Source organism: Pinus tabuliformis, chromosome 2_2 (genome assembly GCF_031772625.1).
Source record: "Pinus tabuliformis cultivar Carrire ecotype Pingquan chromosome 2_2, CPIR1, whole genome shotgun sequence".
NCBI lineage: Eukaryota > Viridiplantae > Streptophyta > Pinopsida > Pinales > Pinaceae > Pinus > Pinus tabuliformis.
In genome coordinates this window covers 829,220,540-829,246,297 of record NC_142300.1, presented here as the reverse complement: position 1 = coordinate 829,246,297, position 25,758 = coordinate 829,220,540, and positions in this window count along the sequence as shown.

Below are 25,758 nucleotides of genomic sequence, written 5' to 3'. Positions count from 1 at the left end.
GGGCTAGTCAATACATATTCTCCCATGGATAGCTTGATATTATGGCACTTTCCAGAACAATTTATTGTTCCTCCATTTGCAATCATCACTTGACACTCTGGTGCTGGATATAGGAAGCAATTCAATTCTTTTGCTACCCTACAATGAATAAAATTGTGGGTGCTTCCTGAATCAATCAACACTATTACCTTTTTCTTCTTGATTTGTCCTTCTATCTTGATGGTTTGAGGAGTGGTAATTCCCGCCAATGCATTACAAGATATGGTCGGATTTATTTGTTCTTCATCTAGGCTTTGTTCCTGGAATATATCCTCTTCTTTTGACCTTTCTTGCTCCTTTTCTTCTTCCTCTTCACAATCTATGTAGAATAATTTCTTCTCAGCACACTTATGACCTTTTGTGTATTTGCTATCACAATTGTAACAAAGCCCTTTTGCTCTTTTTTCTTCCAATTGTTGTGGTGTCAACCTTGTAGGTTGTGGAAGACTATGGGCAACAACACTTCCGTCTTTATAGTTGTGAATGGTATGCTTCCTAGTTGCCATAATTTTGCTTTCCATTTTTCTTGCTAACCTGAATGCCTTCTCTAATGAATCAGGTTCCCAAAGGCGCACATCATGTTGGATATTATCCTTTAAAGACCCTATGAACACATCAATCCTATGCTCCTCTGGAATATCTTTTACCCTTATGTTCAATTTTTGGAACTCCTCAATGTGCTCCATTATTGAACCCTTTTGTTTGAGACTTATCAATTGGCTAAAAAAAGTGTTGCTTTTTGTATCCTCATAATGTGCTATCAATTCTTCCGTAAAAATTGCCCAAGTGATAAATTGTTTACGAGAACAAAGCCATTGATACCATACAAACTGATTTGGTTCCAAATATAAAGTTGCCATACGTACCTTTTGTGTGTTTTGCACATTATTGAGATCGAAGAATTGCTCCATCTGTAATATCCATGTGGCGGGATCCTTGCCATCAAACTTCCTCATATCGATTTTTGGAACATGGTGAGTCTTCGATCCAACATTAGAGTCTATGGAATCATGATTAACATTTCTTTTGTTCTCATCATGAGTTTCCTTTACTACCTTTTCACCATTAGTGACCCTTTCTTGTAGCAACTTCTTCAATTCTTCCATGTCTGTCTTCAAATCTATCTTCAAATTTGCCATCGAATCCTCCATCTTAGCTTCCATGCCCTTTATCTTAGATTCCACGCCATTTACCTTAGCTTCTGTTAGCTTTTGTGAGCGTGACATTTGTTGCACTTGTTCTTGTAATTTTGATATATCATGTAGCATTTCTTCCTCTTCTTCATGAGTCATGCTAGAGCTTTCAGGTTCCTTACTAGGTGTTTGCATTTTCTTTCCTCGGGGCATCAGTTACCGATAATAATGCTTTACTATGCCCTTTGAATTCCGTTAAACCAAGCTTACACAAAAATTAAAAAAAAAAAACTACACACCTTTTTCACTTTATAGAAGCCTGATATTGAATCTGATGTATCTCTGTAATTTTGAATCATCCAATTCTGAAATTTCTACCTTTAGTAGCCTTCTGCGTCCTCTTTCCAATGCCACAAGTCTGAGCCAAATTGGATTCTCCAAGGAAGATTTATGTGAAATCTCCCACAGTGACTTGCTTTTAGACTAGTTCAGTAGAGCGAACTTGTACGACGTGCCACGAGTCACTGTTTCAACCTTTGAATCTGAAACACACATATAAGAAACTAAAGTCCGTCCTCTTTCTGTAACTTCTTACGAAATTTCAATCCGATCCCCAGAGAGAAAGTTATGACGATTTTCCCCAGGTCACCTGTTTTGAATGTAATTCAGGAGTCTGCAAAAAGACCAACTTCCTCAGATCATATCTCCGCAAATATCGCGCGAAAAGCTCTGAAATTTGGACCCAAGGTTCAGCGCGATTTCTTCTCAAATGGGTTTTTTTTGCGACTTCTGAAACGTCACAGAAAAAAAGTTATAGCGAAAATGCCACGATGACCTGTTTGGAGCAGCGAAACCCTAGAATCCAAAGCTCTGATACCAAATGTTATGAAACCAGCTCAAGAAAAGATAGAAAAGATAGATCAACGCCTTAGAATTCAGCCTCTTCGAGGGGGAAACCTCCTTTACATTACATAAATGAACAATTCTTGGATGATACAAATGACAAAACCTCCTTTCTATATATAGGAGTCTAAGGAGTCACAATATAATCCAGCCGACCTAACAATAATAATATAAAGCCACAAAAATAACAATAGAGGGATTCTATGGGGCACAGAAATAACAATATGGGGGTAATAGGGGCACAACAATATAAATAGGGGGTATAACTACAATAGTAATGGGGTAATCACTAGTATTATAGGGACCCAACACCGCGTGTCATGAGACCTTGTGGTCCGGGAGATGTATTGTTGATTCCTCTTGTAGGTTGTGTGTCGTGAGACCTTGTGCTATGGGATATGTATCGTTGATTCCTCTTGTAGGTTGTGTGTCATGAGACATTGTGGTCTGGGAGATACATTGTTGGTTTCTCCATTAGGTTGTGTGCTGTGAGACCTTGTGGTTGGGGATATGCTTTGAGATGGATGTTATGTATGTTTCCTTGTGATTAGTTTGAGAGAGAGAAACTTGAATTGTGTTCTATTCCTTAGGTTGTGGGGCCTGAGACCTAGAATTGGTCAAGAATATTGATCTCGAGAGAGAATGAAAAACTCCCTCCCTAGATAAGATGGAGTGTTGAAGGATAATGTAGCTATGGTCGACATTTTTCATTGCCTAAACATGAAGAAGAAATCAATTTTTTGTCATCTAAGAGTCAGCCCAACAAGTCCTACAAGTTGGCTCCAGTAGGGCTTATTATCCCACGTGTGACTCAGAAATATACAACCTTGTTGACACTCATTTTGGCACCATCACGTATCAAGCATTCAATCTACAATTAAAAGAGAAATACCACTCTTGCAAAGAACAAAAAAGGATGATTATTATAGTTGCATTGACTTTATTTTGGTGAATACATTGACCGAAGTTTGTCTTGGGATTCTTGGCATCTATTATACCACTAATCTAATATCTTTAAAGGTTGAATACTTATGAAAATCTCGTTGATTATTAGGACTATGATTTTTCTCCTTTTGTAAGACATTGACCTGGGTTGATCAAGGGTTTGACAGTGATTCTGGGTCAAGCTTCTGTGAATCGTTCGTTGACCTTTCTTAGGAGACTTCAAAATATTTTCGACCTCATACTTAAATGACTGTAGGCCTGAGTTTTAGCCTTATTGTGCAGATTAATATAGTGAACATGGAGATGTTATTTCTCTCCATATTGGCAGACTTTCACTGAAATTTTACTAAGGGCAATTTTGGATTTGTTGGAACAATTTTGATGTAACATTCATAAATATAATCTCTCTCTCATAAGGAAAGAATTTTGGGTTTTCCTTGTGTTGGTTTTTCCCTAGCTATGAGCCTAATATTGGTGTCTCTTGTCTCTTCTTGTTCAGTGTCCATTGTGATCTTTATTTACTACTCTTGTTGAATATTTGAATAGTTGAACTTTTTCATGTATAGCTACTTGTTGATTAAAGTGTAAATAAGGAACTGATTACATCAATAAAAGTAGTTATCAATTGTGAAAAACTATTATAGTCCTAGCTAAACTAGAATTTCAATATTTGGTCCCCAAAAGCTTCTATTGAATGAGGTAAGGAATTTTTTCCTCCACCTTCTCTCTAGTGTACCATTTAGCTTTGCTTGGAAGTTGTCCTTTCAACCCAATCTGCCAAAGGTCATGTTTCCCATGTCTTGTAGTTCTGGACTTGTTAGGCCCCTATACTATTAGTGTAACCCCTTATTTTTATTAGTACAACCCCCTTATTATATTTTTGTACCCATGTAGTCCCCATATTGCTATTATTGTGCCCCATAGAAGCCCACTATTGTTATTATTGTGCCCTTACATTATTATTGTTATGTCGGCTCTGATTATATTATGACCCCTTAGACTCCTATATATAGAAAGGAGGTCTTGTCATTTGTATCATCCAAGAATTTTTCATTTGTGTAATGTAAAGGAGTTTTCCCCCTCGAAGAGGCTAAATTCTAAGGCATTTATCTATCTTTTCTATCTTTTTGTGAGCTGGTTTCATAACATTTGGTATCAGAGCTTTGGATTCTAGGGTTTCGCTGCTCCAAATAGGTCATCGTGGCATTTTCGCTATAACTTTTTTTCTGCGACGTTTCAAAAGAAAACAAAAAAAATCATTTGAGACGAAATTGTGCTGAACCTCGGGTCCGAATTTCAGAGCTTTTCGCGCTATATTTGCGGAGATATGATCTAAGGAAGTTGGTCTTTTTGCAGACTCTTGAATTACATTCCAAACAAGTGACCTTGGGAAAATCGTCATAACTTTTGTTTTCAGCATCAGATTGCAATTTCATAAGAAGTTGCAGAAAGAGGACGAACTGTAGTTTCATGTGTATATTTTTTAGACCCAAATGTCAAAACAATGACACGTGGCACTTCATACTAGTTCGCTCTTCTCAAAAGGTATATAATCAGGTCATCTTGGGAGATTGTGCATAACTCTTTCTTGGAGAATCTAAATTCGATCAGATTGGTGGCATTGGAAAGAGGACACAGAGGGCTACTACATATCATAATTTCAGAACTGAAAGATTTGAAATTACAAGAGATACATCAGATTCAATATTGAGTGCCTACAAAGTGAAACAAGGTGTGTATTTTTTTAATATTTGCATAAGCTTGGTTTGAAAAATTAGTTTGAAGGAATTCAAAGGGAATAATGAAGAATTATTATCAGTAATTGATGCCCCGAAGAAAGAAAATGGAAACACCTAGTACACAATTTGAAAGCTCTAGCATGACTCATGAAGAAGAGGAAGAAATGCTACATGATATATCAAAATTACAAGACCAACTGCAACAAATGTCACTCTCACAAAAGCTAACAGAAGCTAAGATAAGTGGTGTGGAATCTAAGATAAAGGACGTGGAAGCTAAGATGAATGGCATGGAAGCTAAGATAAATGGCATGGAAGCTAAGATGAATGGCATGGATGCTAAGATGGTTGGCATGGATGATAAGATGGAAGAATTGAAGATAAATTTGAATAAGTTGCTACAATAAATGGTCACTAATGGTGAAAGGGTAGTAAAGGAAACTCATGATGAGAACAAAAGAAATGTTAATCATGATTTCATAAACTCTAATGTTGGATCGAAGACCCGCCATATTCCAAAAATTGATATGAGGAAGTTTGATGGCAAGGATCCCGCAACATGGATACTACAGATGGAGCAATTTTTCGATCTGAATAATGTGCAAAACACACAAAAGTTACATATTGCAACTTTATATTTGGAACCAAATCAGTTTGTGTGGTATCAATGGCTTTGCTCTCATAAACAAATTATCACTTCAGCAATTTTTACAAAAGAAATGATAGCACATTATGATGATACAAAAAGAGAAATTCCTTCTTTAGCCAATTGATAAATCTCAAACAAAAGGGTTCAATGAAAGAGCACATTGAAGACTTTCAAAAATTGAATAGAAGGGAAAATTATATTCCAGAGAAGCGATTGATGTCTTCATAGGGACTTTAAAGGATAACATTCAACATGAGGTTCGTTTTTGGGAACCTGATTCATTGGAGGAGGCATTCGAGTTGGCAAGAAAAGTTGAAAGCGAAATTATGAAAACAAGGAATCCCACCACTCATGACTGTAATTATGGAAGTGTTTCTTCTCATAGCCTTCCACAACCTACAAGGCTTAGACCACAACAATTGGAAGAAAAAAGAGAAAAAGGGCTTTGTTACAATTGTGATAGAAAATGCACTAAAGGTCATAAGTGTGCTGATAAGAAATTATTTTACATAGAGTATGAAGAGGAGGAAGAAAAGGATCAAGAAACATCACAAGAAGAGGATATATGCTAGGACCCAACCGCAGAGAAAGAAGAAATGAATCCAACCATATCTTGTAAAGCATTGGCAAGAATTACCACTCAAACTCTCAAGATAGAAGGACATATCAATAAGAAAAAGGTTCAAGAAGTGAAAGATCACATCAAGAAAGAAGAAATGAATCCAACCATATCTTGCAATGCATTGGCCGGAATCACTACTCCTCAAACTATCAAGATAGAAGAACATATCAAGAAGAAAAATGTTCAAGAAGTGAAGGATCACATCGAGCATCAACATCACAGTGAAAAATGTTTTGATGTAGGTGATTGGGTATTTTTATGGTTACATCTCAAGCAAGCTATTTATGAGAAGGCAATGTTGGCAATACTACATGCACTTAATAAATGGCGACCTTACCCAATGGGTCATTAGAAGAACATAAAAAATGGGTCAAAAATATGTTAGGTTATGACTTTGACATCATCTACAGAAAAAGGAAGAAATTTTTTGTTGCAGATGCACTCTCAAGAAAGGACAAGGATGTGGAAGCATTGTTTTGTGCTATTTCTATTATCCAACCAAATTGAATAAATGAAGCAAGGGATGAATGGAAGAAGGACAAAGAAGTGTGGCCACTCATTCAAAAGTTGCAGAATATCCCAATTCAAACAATATTGCCAGAACTTGAATAGGAAGGAAAAATCATATTGGAACCTGGAGCAGTCATAGAAACAAGAACCCGATAGCTACGAAATCAATCAATTTCAAAGTATCTCATCAAGTGGAAGAACTTACCCGCTGAAGATTCCACATGGGAGGACAAGAATATTATACAGAAGCATCAGGAACTACTCAAGCATTGAGGACACCACTTTTTGAAGGAGAGAGGCATGTTAGGCCCCTATACTACTAGTGTAACCCCTTATTGTTATTAGTACAACCCCCTTATTATATTGTTGTGCCCATGTAGTCTCCGTATTGTTATTATTGTTCCCCATAGAAGCCCACTATTGTTATTATTGTGCCCTTACATTATTATTGTTATGTCGACTCTGATTATATTATGACCCCTTAGACTCCTATATATAGAAAGGAGGTCTTGTCATTTGTATCATCCAATAATTGTTCATTTGTGTAATGTAAAGGAGGTTGCCCCCTCGAAGAGGCTGAATTCTAAGGAGTTGATCTATCTTTTCTATCTTTTTGTGAGTTGGTTTCATAACAGGACTTCTTTTGTAAAACTATATCTTCTATCAACTCTGCCTAAGAATCTAGTTCCAAATCCTCCACAAAAGGTAAGACTTGTTCTTGTTCTTGATCTAGCATGGAAATATCATAGAGTTTCAAATTCTCTACATTCACAGCTAAGTAAATGCACATATATGGTGGTAAACTAAGTTGATAGACATTATCACCCACCTTTTCCAGTATCTCAAAGGGACCATACCTCAAAGCCTTGATTTTCTTACCAGACCCATGCAACCTCTCCTTGTTCAATTGTAGCCATACTTTGTCTCCCACCTTGAACGATTTATCTATTCTATGTTGATCATGCCTCAACTTATATTTCTCCTGCGACTTCTGTAATATCTCTTGTACCTGTAGATGGATCTTCTTGATCTTTTCTACAAACTTTTCAACCCTTAAGGCATCTCTTGTAAGATCTTCCCTCACTTCTTCTTATTCCCCATATGTAGTGTCCAAAGGTGAAGGCGGAAAATATCCAAAACAGGTTCCAAATGGAGACTTTCCTATAGAAGTGTGTACTTCTTTATTGTAAGAATGTTGTATATACACCAAATTTTCATCCTAGGCCTTTGGATGCTTCTGGTTGTATCCCCTTAGAAGTTGCACCAAATTCATGTTGACTACTTATGTCTGCCCATCTGTTTTTGCATGGAATGTTGTACATCTCTTCACCTTCATGTTCATCTTCTCCCATAATGTAGTCTAGAATGCACTGAGAAATATTGTATCCTTGTCTAAAATGATGCTCCTTGTGTTGAAAATGCAACAATAAAATCCTAATTTAATTTTGCCTTGATTAAATTAGGATAAATTCGAATTTCAATTTCAGCATAATACTTAGAGGTAGTTAACTGAGGTGACATGGGCCCTGTAACTCAGTTCACTCAGTAAATTCAAGTTGGATACACTTGAGTTCAGTTCTACATGATTGATTGCTAATTTGTAGTAATCTATTTCAGTTAATTTGAGTTATTTCCAATGTAACTAGTTCTCACTGTTAGCAGAACTAGTGGAGGTTCAGTCAAGGGTGTGTAAATTTTTTCACACTGAGTGATCATCCAGTTAAACTGATCAATCATCTTAAATTAACTCATGCGTGCAGAGAATTCGAGTTACCCAGTTAAGATTGGAGTTCAAGGGAAATGTACTATCAGTTTTAGAATTTTCCAAGTTGTATACGTGATGCATGTAGTCAAAGAAGGGCCTAAAGGAAATCCGCAATTCTCAATGACTAATTTCCCTAATTAATAGGGGGCTAATTCCTCATCAAGGAAATAGGATCTTGGAGGCTTGAAAATTTGGCTAAGTATTGGTCAGGTTCAGTCAGTCATGGAGAGGATAGAAGATACAAGTGTAGTTTGAGCTCAAGCTTAAGTAGATCATATTGTATTCATCCAAATTATTTGATTAATGAAATATAAATAGTAAGGGGTTTTGAGAATTTGCTTTCCGCTAGATAAATCTATGTGTATATTTGTTAAATCTTGATGCATGTTAATGATTTTTGCTCTCAATCGTGAATTTACTTCTGTGGATCAACAGAGTAGCTTCTAGTCTTGTGATTTGGAAAATTCCATGAGCGGATTAGAATCTACACATTAATTTCTACACCTTGGTATCCCAAAGTGCACCCAAACCTGTCCAAAGAACAAGTTTGTTGCTTCTTGCTCACCAATGGTCTTTTTACAGGGCATCAAAACACACTTCTTGTTGGACCTATCAACTACCATGAACAGGTAGTCATTTCCCTTACTGGTTGTTGGTAAACCTCCCACAAAGTCCATGGATATGCTTTCTTAAGGACGAGTGGGTACAGGTAGGGGATGATATAGACCCAATTTCTTATTTCTAGGCTTGTTGGTACAACAAATCATGCATCCCCTTAGGAACCTAGCTACCTACTCTTGCATCTTGATCCAATACACATACCTCTACAAGTTGGCCACGGTATTCCCTACACAAAAGTGCCCTGCAAACTTAGAGGTGTGAGCCTCTCTAATTGGCTACAATAACTCACCTTTGGGAACACATAGCTTATCCAACCTATAGAGTAACCCATCCTAGATATGGTAGTCAATGGTGATGTCACCATAATGCACATGACTCTGACTCTGCAACTGTTGAAACACCTTCTTGATATCCTCATCCTTTGAATATACCTTTATGTATGCATCATGTTTGAATGGTTCCATGTGCATAAGAGTCCCCAAAGTTGTGATCTTTGATGTGGGTGGCCTAGAAAGCATGTCATCCAACCTGTTTGTGCTACCTTTTTTGTACTTGATCACCAAATGAAACTGTTGTAGATACCCCATCCACTTGTAATGTTTGGTCTGTTGTAGCTTACTTTGGGCTTGCAAGTACTTTAGTGGTTGGTGATCTGTGTGGATTATTATCTCCTTTCCCAACAGATAGTTCTTCCACTTCTTCACAGCTTGCACCAGCGCATAGAACTCCTTATTATAGGTAGGGTAGTTAAGAACTTCCCTGTGAAATACTTCAAAATGGTAGCATACAAGCCTTCCTCCCTACATCAAGACTGCACCCATAACATACCCACTCACATTTGTCTCCACTTCAAAGGGTTGTTGCAAGTTTGGTAATGCTAGAACTGGTGCTTGATTGATTTTCTTCTTTATCTCCTCGAAAGCCCTCTGTTGACCCTTTCCCCACTAGAAACTCTTGCCACTTGTTGTTATGGTGTGGAGTGGTGCTGCTACCACTAAAAACAAGGCTATGAATTTCCTCAAGTACTGTGTTGCCCCAATGAAACTCCTGGCCTCAGAAACATTAGTAGGAACTAACCATTTCATGATGGCCTTCATCTTGGTAGGATCTATCTTCATCTCTCCTCCACCTATCACATACCATAGATACACCAAATATTGTTGTGCAAACTCACACTTCTTGGTATTTGCTAGCAGTTGTTGCTTCTTTAATTTTTAGAACGCCTGCGTCAAATATGAGATGTGCTCCTCCCAGGTAGCACTGTATACCAGTATATCATCCAAATAGGCAATAACAAATGAATCTATAAAATGGCGCAGTACATTATTCATTAATCTCATAAATGTAACTAATGCATTACATACGCCAAATGGCATGACTAACCACTCATACAAACCTTACCTGGTTTTGAAGGTAGTCTTCCAGGTATCTTCTTCTTCGACTCAAACCTCGTGATATCTAGACTTACGTCCATATTGGTGAAATACTTTTCTTGCTACAATTTATCCAACATATCATCTATCCTGGGTAGAGTGTATATGTTCTTGAGTGTGATTTGGTTCAACACCATATAATATATACACATATGTCAAGTCTCATCCTTCTTTGGCACAATGATGATGGGTGACCAACATGGTGATGTACTCGGTTGATAACACCTTGTTCCAGTAGTTGTTGCACCTATTTATTTACCGCGCTTGCTTCTATAGCATATGCCTGTACAACCTAATATCTGGAAATGTGGAGTCCGAAAAAAGTTGGATCTCATGCTCCACTTCCCTCTTAGGCGGTAGTCCTTTAGGCTTTCAGAACACATCCCTATATGCCTGCAACAACTCATCTCGTTGATATTTTTTTTTCTCATTAACCCCTCTAGGGATGCCTTGCCTCTTACTGAATCTTCTGTGGACTAACTCTCTCTTAAAAATAATAAAGCATACTTCTTGTTGAAACTAATCAATTTCTTGGCTTGGTTTGAACTTACCAACAAAATGTTTTATTTTCCTTTTTGTGCATTGATGATGAACGATTTTCCATCCTTGACGAGCCAGTATTGGTTGGCTCTCTTCATGAATATTGCATCTTGCATGTACATGTAGGGACTCCCAAACACGACTCCACATACATCAAGGAGAACCACATCTAGGTCTACTTCATCAATAAAATCAACACTAATAACAAATCTAATTTTGCATTATTTTGTTACCTTTAGCCCTGCATCCTTATTTACCCATCCCAGTGGATACAGGTTTGGATGACAATGAACTTCCAGCCCCAACTTCTTGACTAGCTCTATTGCAATGAGATTCACTTGCGATCTTGAGTCAAACATAGCATCAACCTTTGTCTTCTTGACCTATATCTTTATATAAAAGAGTTTGGTCATTTTTTTCTCTTCCTATTGCTGGAAGCTACTAAGTTTCACCTCCTTCTTCACTGACATGTAGATGATCTTCTCATCCACATCTAAGTTGCTTTCAACATGGTTGCTCGAATCAGTGGCTATGAGATTCTTCTTCTTATTGTCTTTCTTCTCGTTCTTCAAGTTTATCTCTAGATGCAACTTCTAACACTTCTCCTCTATATGGTCATCAATGTTTTAGTGGTCGTTGGGATCTTTGAATTGGTGTGTTTTGGTTGTCGTTTTTATATATTTTCCCCCTTTTTCCTTCTTATTCCCTCACACACACATAAAACACAAGATATGCTCTAGGAAACCCTTTCGGGAGAAAACCCAGTTGAAAGGGGAGGTTGCTCCACTCTCTTTCTTTGTCTGGAAATATGGTTGTGAGTACAAAGAAGTATGGATTGTGGCATGTGGATTGATACAGTGCACAAATCCTCTTTGTGTGCTCTACCTCCTATCCCTCTTGGCTATTTTTTCTCACTACGGAGAAAATGCACTTGAAATAATGGAATCTCTTTTCCTCTTAGTGGTCCGGTTATAAAACAGCCGCATAGCCTACTAGTGGTTAAGTTTGACTACATCAACTCTTAACCAGAGTTATAATACAGACTCTTCTAGAGTATTTTATGTGATAATCACCTGCCTAGCCCCTTTTCCATGAATAATGGGGATTGACGCGACATCTTCCCGAATTATGTGTATGAAAATAGGAAGGCCAACTTCTGAGTGGCATAACTTTCGCATATGGACTCCAGTTGACATGCTTCTTTCATTTTTGGAAAGATCTCTCTATGTTAATATATATATATATATATATATATATATTGTTTGATGCCTCAAAATGCTACCAGAATGTTTCATACCTTGTTTTGCCAAACTGTGCCCCACTAGTAAAAATGGTTATGTGAGCTTATGTAGAAATTCCCATTGTAGATCACCTAGTAATGCAATGTACTAAAGCAAAACACTTGATCTACTTCTACAAACAATTTAGCGGAAGCTCAATCGAACATGAGCAACATCAATAAGAACACATATAACTGATATGGAGAAATCAATCACACATAACATAGAAGAATTTACCCGGGGAAAGCCTCAGCCTAAAACCCCAACTCTGTATTATCATACAAGTGGAAATATAGCCATTATTACAAAAAGAATCAACTCAAAAGCTATCCTGCTCTCTCTACAATACCTCTCCTGCTCATAGACAGTCAAAGGCCTCTATCTAACCTTTGGTTTGCCCTCCAAGCCTTTTATTTCTTTGCGCAATTTTGATTTGGGTCCAGTGCAGCCACTTGTGTGAATTGGCCTCTTCACACACTAACCAACCTCTGATCTACCAGCGCAGTCCTGAAGGAGATAAATCCTTCATCATGGATGAGCTTCCTTTATAGGAAAAATCCATCCAACTGATAGTACACTGTCCCTTCTCTGATCTCAACTCGATCTCTGTCTGAACTGACATGCATGAGTTATTAATGAGAGAATATTCAGTTATCTGAAGAACAATAGTTATATGCAAGCATGCATTAACTATCTCAACTCACATTAATTTAAACAAATTGTTTAAATCAATCTAACTGGACTTGACTTAGTTAACTGAGCCAACTAATTACAACTCAAATTAGAACTCATCCTTATCTCTTTAACTGATGGATAAATTCCTCAATTAATAGAGAAACTGTTGCATGTCCTCACATAGACTTCATGTTTGATTTTTCACAACTAATTAACTCATGGTGAATTAATTTATTTATTTTCAAACAGTTGTTAAGTTCAAATTCAAATTTTACTTCCTATTTTTAGGGACTGACTAAAATAGGAATCCATCCTGAACTACTAAAAATAGAATTCTATTTTTAGCACTTCCATTTTTCATTCCCTGTTGCCCAATCCAGCACTGGTACCCAAACTGCTATTTTTAGCACTTCTATCTTTAGCATTTCTTGTTGCCATTTTCAACACTCCCTCTCAACAAGAAAGGCTTCCTCTCCAAACCGATCCTGTACCTTCGGAATGTTCTGCATGCAACACTTCTACCAAGTGTGGTTGCTCCAGCAACTCTTGGAACAAAAAAAAAACTCCCAACTGACCTCTCTGTTGGGCTAGAAACATACTCTGATGCTGAAGCTCTACCTACTGCTGACAAGTGCTCCCTTTCTGACATCTGCGCTACTACAACATCTCCATGCATCTCGCACCGTTGCACACCTCTCTGTGCCATCCTGCACTCGTGCAACACACTTGTGCCTCTCGCATTGTTGTAGCTTGCTAGCTCTGCATTGTCTTGGGATTCCTGTATTGTAGCTCTCTCTGCCGCTCCATCCGCATCTGTCTCTACCCAATTAGTTAGTCCTACTACTCCTCATCGAGGCTCCTATAGCAAAGTCGAATCAAAGAGGTTGGGTACCTCAAGGATCCTGCCCCTCCTCCTTGGGACGATCACTCCACATCACCCCACCTCCTACTTGGAGGTAGGACTGCATGTGATCCCTCTGCCCACCTGGCTCAAAGTTTCCCCCTACTGGAGGTCTCTGCATGAGTAGATGTCTCTACTCGATCTCCTCTCATCTTCCCCTGTTGTGGCTGCTCCACAACCTCCTGAAGCTGCTGCACCAATCGTGGCTCCTCCACAATCATCTGAGACTTCTTCTGGAATTGCATGTTGAGAGGTAATATACTCTCACTCTCAACCACCAAGTCTCCATCAATTGCCTTGCTGCTCAAGGCTTTGCAAGCATCTTGAACCTCGAGAGCATACAGGTTCTTGACCCATGAACCGATCTGCTTCACCTATCGACTGATGATGTGTCTAAGGAAAATCTTTCCCTGACTGAAGACTACATCATAGCCTCTGTCTTCCAGCATTGCGATCGACACCAAGTTTCTCTTCAGTCCTAGTGTAGAAATTTTGAATAATTTAACACATATTCAATAGAGATTATCCTGATCATGTACTATTGCGGAATACATACACAATACATAAGCTCCTCTACATTGATCATCAATTTAGCAGCATCAATAACAATCAAAAATCAAGAGCATTCACACATTAACACAGTATGTAACCCGGGGAAAGCATCTCGCTAAAAACCCCAACTATCTATATATTAATGATTGAGACCATGTAACATTACAAAGTACAATGCTTATCACAAGCAATCCAGTACCAGCTCCACTTGTTACACACAATACAGCTAAGATCTGATCTCCAAATCTATTCCACTGCTTGCCTGCCTCTCCAGCTCAATACCTGCTCAAGAACTAATGAGAATGGTTTACCAAACTCGTATTTCACTTGCAAAGAATCACCCACACTGTGTTGGACGTGAGCACAGGCTACAATTCTTGGTATTGGCCAATTCATTGGCATACTCAATCCCTCTGATTGTGCAAATCATCATGCACAGCTATAGTCACAACTCATAGAAATCTGATCCTCTAACACCTGTCCCTCCTGAACTGAACATGCACTGACATGCAACTAAGTTAACTGATGTATTCTATAGTTGCATTATGAGTTAATAACTTGTGAATTAATTAATAACTAATTCACCCAACTCATCTCTAGTCTATTTGCCAGTTAGACTAAATACAACCGGTTTAACAAAGCTAAACTGAACACAACTCCATCAACTGCACCTCAAGTCCACTAAACTCAACTCACTTGAGTTCTAACTGAAGTCCTGCATGCAAATATTAGTCATCCCATAGGTAACCATGTATTTCCTTCTGGGATCTGCATGTACCACATCCGTAGCTCATCTTGAAGTGCTCCAAGAGAATAAGATCAAGTTTATAGTCCAAATATTATTATGAGACAATAATATTTGACTTTTCTATTTTTGACAGCCAGTCTAAAAATAGACTTTGATCACTCATACTGTGATCACTCATACTGTGATCACCCATACTGTGATCACCCATACTGTGATCATCCCTGCTGGGATCAAAAATAGAACTTCCGCCATAATTTTCCTGTGGGCCCACTTAGTGAAGGCGACTCTTTTCACTAAGCTCCATCATCTTGTTGCAATCTCAACACTCCCTCTTGATAAGATATGGATTATCAGCAACCCCCATCCTGCCTCGGTGGTACTCGAATTTGCTCCTGGTGAGAGCCTTCGTCAGAATATCAGCATCCTGATCCTCCGTTGGAATGTATGAAAGCAACATGATCCTCCGCTACACACAATCTCTGATATGATGGTACCTAATTTCAATATGCTTAGATCTATCATGAAATACAGGATTAGCCGAGAGTTTAATGCAACTCTGGTTATCACAGTAAATAACAGTAGGATCCAAATGAGAACCAAACAAACCAACCAGGATCCTCCTCATCCATATAGCCTCGCATGCAGCCAAACTTGCTGCCATATACTCGGCCTCAGCTGAACTGAGTGCCACAGATCTTTTCTTCCTGCTGTACCAAGAAACTGTTGTCGATCCAATACTGAAGACCCCTCCTGATGTGCTCTTTCTGTCCATTGGGCTCCCTGCCCAATCTGCATCCGTGAAGCCACATAGCTTCACCTCATCCTCCTGTCTGTACCACAAACCATATCCCGATGTGCCTCTCAAGTAGCGCAATACATGCTTGCCCGCCTTCCAGAAGAGCTTGGTAGGCTTAACCATAGCTTGTGAAAGCTGGTTAACTGCATAGCATATATCAGGTCGTGTATTGACCAAATACATCAGCGACCCCACCAACTGTTGATAAATAGTGGCATCCACTTCTTCTCCCGAAGTGGCATCCTCCTTCCTCCAACCTCTAGGAAGAGGAGTATCAACAGGCTTGCAGCCATGCATGTAGAACTTCTCCAGTATCTCCCGAGCATACTTGCCCTGAGAAACAAAAAGTCTGCCATTGCGCTGCCATATTTCCAATCCTAGGAAATAGTGAAGGAGGCCCAAGTCCTTCATCTCAAACTCTGTAGCAAGATCCTTCTTGCATGACAGTATCAACATCTCATCACCTGTTAGAATCAAATCATCAACATACAGTACAATGATAAGCAACTTACCCTCCACCACAATCTGGTATAGGTTAGGATCTGCCTCGCTCTTGGAGAATCCAAGTCCTGTGAAATAGTTGTCTATCCGTGTGTACCAAGCACGTGGTGCTTGCTTCAACCCATACAACACTCTCTTGAGCCTGCACACATGCGACTCGCTGCTAAAGACCTCAAAGCCTTCGGGTTGCTCAATGTACACCTCCTCCTCAATGACTCCGTTGAGGAACGCAGTCTTCACATCCATCTGATGAATGTGCCATCCCATCTGCGCTGAGAGAGAAAGAATCGTCCGTATGGAAGAATATCTTGCGACAAGTGCAAAGGTCTCCTCATAATCAATCCCCTCTATCTATGAAAAGCCTCCGGCAACAAATCTTGCCTTGTACTTCTCCACACTCCCATCAGCTTCCTGCTTAACTTTGTAGATCCATCTCGAACCCACCATTGATTTCCCTTCCGGTCTAGGAACAATCTCCCATGCACTGTTTCTGAAAATAGAATCATACTCTTCCACCATGGCGTCTACCCATGCGGGATCCTCCACAGCTTCCTTGAAAGAGGATGGCTCAGTCACAACACACTTGCTCATAAGAGCCATGTATCCAGTGTACCGATCAGGTGGCTGTCTCTGCCTGCGTTGGGTTGTAGGTGGTCCTACAACTTTCTCTGCATCTTGAGCCAGTCGCTCAGCTTCTGTCAAGCACTTTCACCCTCTGATGGTTGGCGCTGCATGAGTGGTCTCTTCCACTCCATGAACCTCGTCCTATGGCTGATCCACGTCCTGAAGCTCATCCTTAGGAACTAATAGCTCCTCATCTGCATGCAAGTGTAGCTCCCTCTCAAGCAAACACTTCATGGCTTTCTCCTCCTGAAATTTTATATCCCGTCACACGACAGTTTTACCACTGTCTGGCAAATACACACGATAGTTGTGGGGCGTATCAGTGTACCCCACAAATATCCCAGCCTCTGCGGTCGGCTCTAACTTCTTCCTGGCATCCTTCGTCACATGCATGTAAACGTTAGCACCAAAATCCTCAAATGAGAAAGATCAGGCTTCTTACCAGAATAAGCCTCATCGGGTGTACTCATGCCAAGTATCCTATGAGGACAACGGTTCTGCACATAAACTATTGTATTGCATGCTTCCGCCCACAAGTGAAGGGGTAGGCCCTGATCATGCAACATTGCCTGTGCAGCACCCACAATCGTTTTGTTCATCCGCTCAGCTACCCCGTTCTGCTGTGGGTTATGGAGAGCTATGAGCTCTCTTCGAATCCCTTCTGCCTTGCAGAAATCCTTGAACTCGTCCGAGATGTATTCACCACCATTATCACTCCTAAGAACCTTCACCTTCTTCCCTGACTCCTTCTCGACCAGTGCTTTGAATTCACAGAACTTTGAATATGTCTCGCTCTTCTTCTGCATGAAGAAGATCCAGCACTCACGAGAGAAATCATCAACAAAAATCACATAATACCTGTGTTTTGTTGTCGAAGCAACTGAGAAAGGTCCACACACGTCTGTGTGAATTCTCTCAAGGATCATCGTGGCGCGACTATCCTTCTCGTGAAAGGTGGCTTTCACAAACTTCCCCAAAGTACACCCCTTGCACTGATCTGACTGCGCAAGTGTGCCTTTAGGAAGCCCTGTAGTAATCTGCTGCAGTATCTTCAAGGCTCCATGGTGAAGGTGACCCAATCTCTTGTGCCACAACTCGCCATCATCCCGGCTCACCAATCCTTCTGCCTTGCCCGCCATTGTTGCGCATCCATCTACATGCAACTGATAAAGGTTCCTCACTCGAACCCCTATCTTCCGGGTCTCACCAGTTGTCTTGCTACGCAAGAAAGCCTTTCCCTTGCTGAAAACAATGTCATACCCCTTGTCTTCTAACATCGCCACTGAGATAAGATTCTTCTTCAATCCTGGAACATGCATGACTTCCTTCAATACGAAGGGTTTACCAGACTCCCTCTCAAAGGAAATGGTACCGATACCGGTCGCACTGTATCTACCATCATCACCCATCTCGATGTGCACTCCAAGACCTTTGTCCTCCAGATCAAATAACAAATCTCTATCTCCCGTCATGTGAAAAGATGCACCACATTCCAAGAACCACACCGATCCCATCACACTTGAAACCAAGCATGCGATCAATGAAAAATCAAGCTCAAACTGTGAGGTTAGAGCCTCTCCTGCTGAAGATCCAGCAGTCTGCTTGTTCTTCTTCTTCTGCGGACAATTAGTGGCATAGTGTCCGTGCTGGTGACAGTGAAAACACTTCACCTTGGACATATCCTGCTTCTTGCCTTTCACACCAGACTGAGAAGCTTTCTTGCTCTTCCCTTTCTTTGATTTGGTAGCCAAAGCGCAATTCTCTTCATCAGCTCCCTTTGACGAAGATCTGTCCCTGGTACTCCGCCTGATCTCCTCCTGCACAAGAAATGACCATAGTCTTTCCCATCCTGGCAATTTCTCCCGACCATTGACAGAGTCCTGATAAGAATGCCAACTCTTCGGAAGACCAAGGATAGCCAAGCTCACCAATTCCTCATCATCAACAGTAACCCCCACACTTCCCAGCTCATCTCGACACTGAGCGAACTTCGTGAGATACTTGGGCATACTGTCACCCTTCTCGCATTTGATGTTTCTGAGTTTATCTTTGAGCGCTAGCTTCCTCTGATTGCTCTTGCTTTGGAATAGATCTGTTAAAGCCTTCCACATCAGATATGGAGAAGTCTTTCCATGTAGGATGGACACAATATGATCCTTCACGCCCTCCAACAGAACCCTTCGACATTTTGCGGTCTTCTTTTGCCAAACTTCCGCCTCAGCAACATCAGTAGGCTTTAGGATATCCGTATCTATGAACTCCCTCAGCCCGTTATCATCCAATATTGCCTCCATCCTATCCTTCCATGTAATATAGTTTGAGCTGCCCTCAAGAGCATACTCCAATCGCAATCCGTTGAAAGACATTGTTGTGTTGTCACCAAGAAAACACTGTTGCAAATTCGAATTCCACCAGCAACCAACTCAACTGCCTCGGATCTAAGATCAGTGAGAACACAATATTTCTCGTACAGAGATTGGTTGTATGGGCATTCACCGGATATCTCACCTTCCAAAGGAAGGATGAATCTAGAAGCTACCTGGCCCGATTACAGACTCTGCCTGAAGAAATAGAATGTAAACACTTCCTGAATAGCAAATCTGATGATCAACAGCTCTGATACCATGTAGAAATTTTGAATAATTTAACACATATTCAACAGAGATTATCTTGATCATGTAATATTGCGGAATACATACACAATACATAAGCTCCTCTACGTTGATCATCAATTTAGCAGCATCAATAACAATAAAACATCAAGAGCATTCACACATTAACACAGTATGTAACCTGGGGAAAGCATCTCGCTAAAACCCCAACTATCTGTATATTAATGATTGATACCATGTAACATTACAAAGTACAATGCTTATCACAAGCAATCCAGTACCAGCTCCACCTGTTACACACAATACAGTTAAGATCTGATCTCCAAATCTATGCCACTGCTTGCCTGCCTCTCCAGCTCAATACCTGCTCAAGAACTAATGAGAATGGTTTACCAAACTCGTATTTCACCTGAAAAGAATCACTCACACTGTGTTGGACGTGAGCACAGGCTACAATTCTTGGTATTGGCCAATTCATTGGCATACTCAATCCCTCTGATTGTGCAAATCATCATGCACAGCTATAGTCACAACTCATAGCAATCTGATCTCTAACACCTGTCCCTGCTGAACTGAACATGCACTGACATGCAACTGAGTTAACTGATGTATTCTATAGTTGCATTATGAGTTAATAACTTGTGAATTAATTAATAACTAATTCACCCAACTCATCTCTAGTCTATTTGCCAGTTAGACTAAATACAACCAGTTTAACAAAGCTAAATTGAACACAACTCCATCAACTGTACCTCCAGTCCACTAAACTCAACTCACTTGAGTTCTAACTAAAGTCCTGCATGAAAATATTAGTCATCCCATAGGTAACCATGTATTTCCTTCTGGGATCTGCATGTACCACATCAGTAGCTCATCCTGAAGTGCTCCAAGAGAATAAGATCAAGTTTATAGTCGAAATATTATTATGAGACAATAATATTTGACTTTTCTATTTTTGACAGCCAGTCTAAAAATAGACTTTGATCACTCATATTGTGATCACTCATACTGTGATCACCCATACTGTGATCACCCATACTGTGATCACTCATACTGTGATCATCCCTGTTGGGATCAAAAATAGAACTTGCGCCATAATTTGCCTCCGAGCCCACTTAGTGAAGGCGACTCTTTTCACTAAGCTCCATCATCTTGTTGCAATCTCAACACCTAGTACATACTTGACATCGGTCAAGGTAAGGCAAGCTCCATGCTCCCTCTAAAAAATAATTGTGCCTACACCTGAGACACTGTACTTTTCATCATTACCCATCGCTATGAGTATCTAGAGATATTTCTCCTCCAAAGTACTGAACAAACTCTTGTCATCGGTCATGTGGAAAGAAGTTCCACTGTCAAGAAACCAACCACTTCCCACCATGGATGAAACCATGCATGCGAAGAGTGTGAAATCCAAATCGAACTGTGAAGCAAGTGCCTCACCTTCAGATCCTTCCCCGGATCCCTTCTTTGATTTCCTCTGTGGACAATTTGTTTCAAAATGGCCCACCTCACGACAACGAAAGCATCGCTCTTTCGATTTATCAAACTTCTTCCCACCATGGGAAGAACTGGATTTGGAAAGAGAAACCTTCTCCTTCCCCTTCTTCGCCTTACTTGCTAAGGCACAGTTTTCTTCATCCTCCATGGATGAAGAATCATCTCTGGTGCTTCTTCTTATCTCCTCCTGCATCAAATCCGACCAAAGTCATTCCCAATCTAGCAATTTCTCTCTTCCATTAACTGAGTCCTGGTAGCTATGCCAGCTCTTAGGAAGACTGAGGAGTGCAAGACTCACCATGTCATCTTCAGCTATCATGATCCCTAGACTTCCAAGCTCATCCCTGCATGTGGTGAGCTTGTTCAAATACATAGAGATCGTGTCGCCCTTTTCACACTTGATCTTTCAAAGTTTGTCCTTCAGTGCCAGCTTCCTCTGATCACTACTATTCTGATATAGATCTTTCAATGTTTTCCACATTGAAAATGGTGTCTCCTTCCCATGGAGACTCGAGACTATGTGATCTCGAACTCCCTCCAGAAGGATTCTCCTTGCTCTAGCCACACATTTCTTCCATTCAGCCAACTCAGCAGCACCAGTCGGCTTGAGGACTTCTTGATCAATGAAGTCCTTTAGACCGTTATCCTCTAGTACTGCTTCCATGCGATCCTTCCAGGTTATATAATTCGAATTTCCATCAAGGGCATATTCGAGTCTCAAACCATAGAACACCATAGGTGAAATAGAGATGTGATAAGAACTCGATTTATATATTTAGGAATCACAAAATTCAACTTCTCCCTTCTTGTGTACTGTTCCTCCTTGATCACCTGTGCTCTGATACCATGTAGAAATTCCCATTGTAGATCACATGGTAATGCAATGTACTAAAACAAAACACTTGATCACCTGTGCTCCGGTACCATGTAGAAATTCCCACTGTAGATCACCTGGTAATGCAATGTACTTATACAAACAATTTAGCGGAAGCTTAATAGAAAATGAGCAACATCAATAAGAACACATATAACTGATATGGAGAAATCAATCACACATAACACAAAAAGAATTTACCCGGGGAAAGCCTCAGCCTAAAATCCCAACTCTATATTATCATACAAGTGGAAATATAGCATTACAAAAAGAATCAGCTCAAAAGATATCCTGCTCTCTCTGCAATACCTCTGCTGCTCATAGACAGTCAAAGGCCTCTATCTAAACTCTGGTCTACCCTCCAAGCCTCCTATTTCTTTGTGCAATTTTGATTAGGATCCAGTGTAGCCACTTGTGTGAATTGGCCTCTTCACACACTCACCAACCTCTGATGTAACTGCACAGTCCTGAAGGAGATAAATCCTTCTCCATGGATGAGCTTACTTTATAGGAAAAATCCATCCAACTGATAGTACATTGTCCCTTCTCTGATCTCAATTGGGCCTCTGTCTGAACTAACATGCATGAGTTATTCATGAGAGAATATTTAGTTATCTGAAGAACGGCAGTTATATGCAAGCATGCATTAACTAACTCAACTCACATTAATTTAAACAAACTGTTTAAATCAATCTAACTGGACTTGACTCAGTTAACTGAGCCAACTAATTACAACTCCAATTAGAACTCATCCTCATCTCTTTAACTGATGGATAAATTCCTCAATTAATAGAGAAATTGTTGCATGTCCTCACATAGACTTCATGTTTGATTTTTCACAACTAATTAACTCATGGTGAATTAATTAATTTATTTTCAAACAGTTGTTAAGTTCAAATTCGAATTTTACTTCCTATTTTTAGTCCAGAGACTGACTAAAATTGGAATCCATCTTGAACTGCTAAAAATAGAATGTTATTTTTAGCACTTCTATTTTTAGCATTTCTTGTTGCCATTTTCAACAGCTTATTCCTCCCCTTTTTACTATCTGAATGCATCGAGATGGATGACAAACAATATAATGATTTAATCCGGATCACATTTCAGGTATGTGAACATTTTATTTAAGATGAAAATTCAAGTATTGTATTTATGGCCGAATTACTATAACACATAAATCAATGCACATCGACAATAAAAAAAGAAAAGATGTGCTTACATTGAAATCAACGGACCTTATAATCTAATTACTTTGAAATTAATCTACATCATACCTCTTGTTACATAAATCACAAATCAACATCTAGCACTGAAACCAATGCATCTAGTTCAAGAAATAAAATAGAATTAGAAATCAACATATACAATGAAATCAATTCACCTAGTGCAAGTAATCAAATAGGATTAGAAGTCAACATCCACACTAAAAGTGATGCATCTATTGCAAGCAATCAAATAAGAATGTAGTCACTTACAAATAGTTTACAACTTCGAGAAGAAAACATTTAGATGAAAATTCAACTATTTTATTTATGGTTGAATTACTATAACGCAGAAGTCAATGCACGTCATCAATATTTCTTCGTGCTTACATTGAAATCAATGCACACTATTTATTAATTACTTTGAAATTAATGTACATCATAGATCTAGTTACATCAAATCATAAAAGAAAATCTACATTGAAATCAATGCATCCAATGCAATCAACCAAATGGGATTAGGAATCAACATGTACATTGAAATCAATGCATATATTTCAGTGAAAAACCAAAATATTAATGGCTTCTAAATGCAACTTCTTTTACCTTTTGTAAAATCCTTACTTCCTCTTCCTCTATCATTAACGATGTTCAATATTATATAATACTATATAATATTTGTATGTGTCTAGTGTCTTTTTCTTCTTCCCTCTCCCCCTCCCCCCACCCCATCTCTATGTTTATCTCCCTCCCTCTCTACTTCTCTCTCTTATGCTCCCTCTCTCCCCCATCTCTATTTGTCTCTCTGCCTCTCCCTCCATCTCTCCTTCTTTGTCTCTCTATCTCACCACCCAAACTCTCTCTCTCTCTCTCTCTCTCTCTCTCTCTCTATATATATATATATATATATATATATATATATATATACCTGCCTCTCTATGTCTTTATGTCTCTTCTTCCCTCTCTTCCCCTCCATCTCTATCTCTATTCCCTCTATCTCTCCTTCTTTGTATTTATATCTGACCCCCTAAACATACACACTCTCTCAATATCTATCTCTATCTCTCTTTGTCCCTCTCTCTCTCTCCTCTCTCTCTTCACTCCTACTCTCCTCTCTCCCTCGCTCTCTCTCCCATTCCAACTCCATCTCTCTCTCCCTCCCCCTCTCTCTCTCTCTCTCAAGTCCTATCTCTCTTCCTCCCTTCCCCCACCTCTCTCTCTCCACCCTCCAACTTTGTCATTATCTCCCACTCCAACTCCATCTCTCTCTCCCTCTCTCTCTCTCTCTCTCTCTCTCTCTCTCTCTCTCTCTCTCTCTCTCTCTTCTTTGCCATTATCTCCCTTCCTCTCTCCCCCCTCCTCTCTCTCTTCCTTCCTCTCTATCTTCCTTTCTCTCCCACCTTCCTCTCTCTCACCCCCCCCTCTTTCTCCATATGATCAAGAATCATCATTATGTGCAATCAATATATATGTAACGTCTAATATAGCAATACTTATAATGGAGATGATTATTATTATAATATATTGGAATAAAAATAATCAATATTACTGTTTATTATACGATTAATAATATATAAAGAAATGACATGTTAAAGAAACAATATTATGTTAACTTTACATTATATACAAACCAATTTCTTTTGATCAAATTGGTATCTCTACGCCTTATTTTTAATTAAATTTTATGTTTTTTATTTTACATTTTACAGTTCACAATTTACCTTGCATTACATTTTACATTGTATGTTTTACATTTTACATTACATTACATTTTACCATCATTTTACATTTACATATGTTTTAATTTGAATATTAATTAAAATGCATGAAGTCGGAATTTTTTTTTTTTCTTCTATATATATGTGTGTGTGTGTGTTGACATACATACTTACTTACTTACATCACACCTACACAGTTCCCTTATACTGCATTGTAGAGCGCCTCTCGCCACAATGAATTGTGAATTGATCGCTTCACCATATTATATTTTTTCCCTTGAATCTGTCTGGAACAATTCTAAATCATTGATGCCACCAAGTGAGTGATTGTCAGGCTCCATCTCTAGATTAATGAATTGTGCATATACATTTTCAAGATGATCAAAATCTTCTTTGATCATTAAACTAATCCTCAACGAGTGTTTGCAAGTGAATTTGTTTTCATAATCCAAATCATGACCTACACGCATGATATTTTTAGACACAAGGGGCTCAAGTTTAGTATCAATCCAGAGAGTTTAGAATGGGTCCAAATGTAATGAAATTGACATGTAGGTGACATGTCTCGGTAATGCTTCAATGACTCCAGGTTCTTAATGATTTTTTAGGTTGTCATATGTGGTTCAATACAACTTTGCATCACTTTCAATGTCTTTGTTGTGAATCTTGTTCTTTTTTCGGCAATTGTCTTGGCAAGTCATCCCCTCTGTGTATATAAGTGCACATTTGTGTCATACCTGTGGGAAAATTCTTGATCATCGTCCTAATTAATGTCTACAATATACAAGGTAGCAACTAATACCCTCATTTTTATAGTGAAACCAGACTCATCCTAGTTACAATCATTTTTTAACTTAGGTAGACCTACAAAATCCA